The sequence below is a fragment of the Cydia splendana genome, chromosome 20 (genome assembly GCF_910591565.1).
Source record: "Cydia splendana chromosome 20, ilCydSple1.2, whole genome shotgun sequence".
Classification (NCBI taxonomy): domain Eukaryota; kingdom Metazoa; phylum Arthropoda; class Insecta; order Lepidoptera; family Tortricidae; genus Cydia; species Cydia splendana.
The window spans coordinates 12678326-12684022 of NC_085979.1; the positions used below are offsets into that span (position 1 = coordinate 12678326).

General features: G+C 38.2%; 1 pseudogene; it reads right to left on the reverse strand.

Moving 5' to 3' along the window:
* Positions 1-617: 617 nt before the first annotated feature.
* On the reverse strand, positions 618-2479 carry LOC134800643 (uncharacterized; annotated as a pseudogene).
* Between the last annotated feature and the right edge of the window lie 3218 nt (positions 2480-5697).

Consider the following 5697-nt stretch of genomic DNA (forward strand, 5'->3'; position numbering starts at 1 on the left):
AGTTTATTTAAAAAATAATTAAAAATCAACATGTGGCACATCATTCGGTAGCACGTCTTGTTAGTTAACTAATTATTATTATGTAACAATATGGCAGTAAACTTATTATTTATTTATTTATTCATTTTGCAGTAGAACACTGGGCGTTGAGAGATTTGCATTTTTTACATACATATTTATTTGATGGATCTAATTTTTTTACAATTTTCTTCATATAATGCTTACCTATTTAATTTTACGAAAGTAATATTAGACTTATAGTTTATATTCATTCGTGCAAGTTTGTCCAGACGTCATATGCCTAGAAAATCTCGTGTGCGCGTCAAAAGATCACAGAAATTAGTTTTTTTACTAGTAATTGTAAAAAGATATAAACGTCATTGGAGCCATAGAAATTTTGATATTCGCGAAATACCGATTTTATACATGGACACAAGATTTTCTGCGTCTTTTAAGGACACATTTAAAACGACATAATGAACGAGTTTTCAGCTTATTATTTCTCATTCTAAGGTTAAACCCTTAATTTGAGTGGTTCAAAATTCAGAAGTGCAATAATATACAAAGTTTTTGTTTCCATAATAAAACAGACACTTCTTCTTATCTTTGGACACCGTTTCTAAGACGAGAAGAAGGCAAACTGCAGCAGTACGACGGTGTAAACCACGAGTCCGCTGAGCAGCCGCAGCGGGAACGCTGCGTCGAGTTCAAACACGCCAAACGCCGACATCTTGCGCAGCGACGCGCGGTTCAGCCGCAAAACGTTCTTGCAAGTCTTGCGGATGCCTAAAAAGATATACTGTCCAGATATTACGCACTTCTATAAAAACTGTGCCTGTGAAATATTTACTACTACTAAATATGTTCTGTGTGCTATGTGTACTACATTTCTGCATATAGTTAAGAAAACCGCCATATAGCTGAATGCATGGCCGACAAAAGTGATGTTCTTGTTACAAAGTTTGTTAAAAGCCAGATATCCATTAATATACCCGTTGTTGGAAGCAAGTTGGAAGAGCAACATGAAATTACAAGTTTAAGAGAATACTTCCATCAGTCTCATACTAACCTGCAGCTTGACTGTCACTCACAATTTGAGCACAAGAGCTCAGTAATTTTCACAGATTTATAAAAAAATTCGCAGGCGATACATACAAAACTACTATTGACAAAAATTACTTTATATCCCAAGCGACGAATAAAAATATCATCAATGGAGATTGAAACTGAAAAACGAGAACAGATTTTTAACAGTTAACGAAGTTTGAAGTTGTAGGTAGAGTCTGTGCGCAAAGAGAAGTGTCGTGGGATGTCTTGAGCTCCTTACATTCCACGACTCTTCTCTTTCCGCACAGACTCTCGTTATGATCTTACCAAAAACTGATACACTTTATTGCATAAACTAAATGATTTTATTACATTATCATACGCATCAAACATAATCGCTTTCCTGGACATTGACATTTACAGCTTCAGTTGCGATGTATTCTTTTCTATTTTTTTCCATTACATAATTCCAGGCAAGTAGCTCATTTTTAATCATCACAACAATACGAGTAACGGTAACTATGTGGATGTCAAAAATCAACATCGGTAACGATCGCGATAGTGTGAAATTAACCAAAACCTCAAGAAATCCATAATATTGACTAGCAAAAATGGAATGCAATACGTAGAAACTAAGAACCGTGAATACACTGTGCCAATTTTGATTCTTGTGTTCGGAAAGGAATTCCACTTTATCAATTTTAATAGAATTGAGCACATGTTGCAATTTAATAATAAGCTCGACGGCGTTATTTCTCTGTGCTGAATAGACGGGTGTCATTCTGAATCCCTAACAACGTTTGTCCTAAAGTCAGTTGCCCTAACTGGTTTGTCCTAATGGGCACATGCCCTAACGATCGATTGTCATAACGATTATTTTCCATAATGTAAGGTTCTGAAAAATGGTTAGGTTTTAGAACTTGCTGCCACAAAAGTGGGTTAGCTTGGGGTTAGAACTGCGACCCTCGCAAAAAAGAAAATATGCTTAGAACATTAGGATAAGCAATCAATAATAGGGAAAACAAAATTCGGGTTTTTAGTGTTAGGAGAACTGATCATTATGACAAACAATATTAGGGAATGCAAAGATAGGAGAAAAGACTTTAGGGATTCAGATATAGATCCTGAATAGACAAAATGGGTCATAATTGATTAAAGATTGATTAAAGAAAAAAATATAAAATCGAAATAAAGAACATAATTAGCAATATCACTGCTAGATTTTTTAAAAACTTCAGAAAAACAATACATACGAAACAAGTGACCCAACACAAGAATACAAAAACCGACTAAAGATTTGGTATAAGACGACACGCGGTTTTCGGGGGTGATGAAATTATTAATGATCTTAAACGGAGACATTAAGAAAAAATGTGGAACTAAGCCTAAAGGAAACAGCATGGATTGGAATTATTTATCGATTATGTTGTTTAGTAAGTATTCGCTTTGTATTCTTCTATTTATTTTCTTTTTACTTTAATTTTTATTTGCGTCTTGTTGTAAAAACATTTTTTTTTTTTTGTTTTTTTGTGGATATAAATTAAGCGGCGTTTTCATTACTCAAAGGTAAAAAAAAAAAATTTAAATGTGTGTCATATTGAAAACAAGCTAATTAAATTAACAGAGCCCACGCCCATTCGACTGGTAAATGTGTTATGCCTAATACATAATAAAAAACGGTGCGAGTGGGACTCGCGCACGAAGGGTTCCGTACCATTACACAAAATACGGCATAAAAATCACGTTTGTTGTATGGGTGCCACACTTAAATATTTATTTTATTTTGTTTTTAGTATTTAATAGCGGCAACAGAATTATATCATCTGTGAAATTTTCAACTGTCACGGTTCTTGAGTTACAGCCTGGTGACAGACAGACAGAGACGGACAGACGAACAGACGGACAGCGGAGTCTTAGTAATAGGGTCCCGTTTTTACCCTTTGGGTACGGACCCTAAAAGCAACGATCATCAATACTGCCAATTACATAAAGTTGTCGTATATTCCAAATTCTATTTAATTTTTTGTTCGTAAAATATGATATACTTAATTAACAAATTGTACTTCACTTTATTTTCTGTATGATTACCTAGAATTTTTATTAAGCACAACACATATCAATTATAAAAACTTTTACAAAAAAAAAGAAAACCGACTTCAAAAAGGATAAAATAAAATATAATCCGTTTTTAAGTATATGCGTTACTAACTGATATGTTTGAAGTCGGTGCCAAGCCAAATTTGAAACATATCATGATTTTAGGGCGATCCGGTAACAATTTATTTATTTATTTAAAATTTAAATCAGGCAACAAGGCCCATATTACAAATACCTTACAGACTAACATACATATATATATATATTATAAACTTAAAAACTAAACACTATTTATGCGACAAAACGGCGTGGCTCCGTTGAATCGGCTGTTCTTGTGTCGGATTCGGCAGTTTGCCCCGGAACCTCCGAAACACGACACCTTTCGGCCAGAAGTCGGCGCACTCGATGGTCTCTTGCAGCGGTCGCGGCACGCGCACCACAAAAGAGTTGAAGTGCACGTAGTGGCGCGATCGAAGCTGGAACACCCTCAGCGAGTAACCGGTCTTCTGGTGTACGTACTCCACCACTTCAGCAGCCGTGGCGGTGTAGTGCAGGCGCGACACATATAGCGCCTTACTCGGTGTAGCAACCCGCAAGCCAGAGTTAGCCGGTTCGGCGGTACCACACTGAGTCTTACGAGGCGCCGTGCGCGCCTTCTTCTTTCTTGATACCAGTGTGAAATCCTCCTCATCCACACCGGCAACAGGGAGCTTCTCCTTGGGAACCGCTCGCTCTTCAGTACCCTTTACAGGTACACTAACCCGGTTCGATGCGACTTTCGGACCGGCGACGACATCCGCGTAAACACGATGACGTGATTTGGAGGAGACGGGGGGGAACAATGTTTGCCATAACAAGGATTGCCTTACACGACAGCAATTATCATACTTTCTGTAGATACCTAAGAACCCACTGTCAATCCACCTTGGCGCAGTCCGTACCATGTTTGTCGGTACTAGTATAAAACCAATGCAATTGCCGATATGTTTTTTAAACAGCAATTTTTACTAATTTTCGAACTGTCCATAGTACTCAGGTGTGGGATTGGGACTGAGTTATTTCCCGCCTCTTATCCAGAGAACTTGATTTCAAAATATAAAACAATTCAAGAACCATCTACAGGGCTTTAACTCTTTACCTGCATGGCAAATTTCATCAGTTTACATGGCAGTTGTTTAGCTGAAAAGGTGACAAAGAGACAGACAGAATTACTTTCACTATTATAATACCTATTAGTACAGTTGTAATGTGATTTATAGACATAAAGCTGATTATTTTTGACCGGTATTGTTACTATTTGTCTTGGCACCGACTTCAAACATATCAGTTAGTAACGCATATTCTTAAAAACCGGGCAAGTGCGAGTCGGACTCGCGCACGAAGGGTTCCGTACCATAATGCAAAAAAAAAACAAAAAAAAAGCAAAAAAAAAAACGGTCACCCATCCAAATACTGACCACTCCCGACGTTGCTTAACTTTGGTCAAAAATCACGTTTGTTGTATGGGAGCCCCATTTAAATCTTTATTTTATTCTGTTTTTAGTATTTGTTGTTATAGCGGCAACAGAAATACATCATCTGTGAAAATTTCAACTGTCTAGCTATCACGGTTCGTGAGATACAGCCTGGTGACAGACGGACGGACGGACGGACGGACGGACGGACGGACGGACGGACAGCGAAGTCTTAGTAATAGGGTCCCGTTTTACCCTTTGGGTACGGAACCCTAAAAACGGATTATATTTTATTTTATCCTTTTTGAAGTCGGTTTTCTTTTTTTTTGTAAAAGTTTTTATTTCTCCATTTTTAATTGTACGGCATTGTTAACAGCTTATGAGTGACGCGTGACGCATGAATGAAAATAATAATGATGCGTATCACTATATTCGTAATCATTCCTGTCACTACAGTGCACAAACACAAAATCCATCCTCCGCCCCGCCACTGACACAATCCCTCAACCCCCAGATCACTCAACCTCACAGCACATCAACCCCTGATCACGGAACCTCTCGACCCTGAAGCCTGAACCACCAACCCTTCAACCGCCATTTCCCGACTCCTCAGTAGCCTTACCATAAGTCTAACACTGACATATTAGCTTAGCGAGTGCGTAACTTACTTTCTATGCGTCTCGGTCGTACTGGCATCCTATTAGTGCGAGCGAGATGTATAGAAAGTAAGTTACGAAGACGATAGCGAAGATGTAGTGTCAAACTCGTGGTAAGGCTACAGTTTTTTTTCAATCATTTATTTACATACAATATATATACAGTGGTACTACTAAACTAAATTAATAATTAATTAATTAATTAATTTGGCGGTCGGAGCCCGGGAAGCCGGTTACTGGCTACATGCCCATCCTTCGCCCAATACTGGTACTTTCTTGGATCCGGCCTCCCTTAGACTGGCGACTGGTTTGCGACTCGGGGTTTCGGTGTGTACGCCACACATATGCTCTTTTGGCACGGACGTGAACCGACTGGGACACCACGGATTATCTTGTCAAAAAAGTGCAGGCCGTTTTTCGAGACATGCGTCGCTTAATGACAT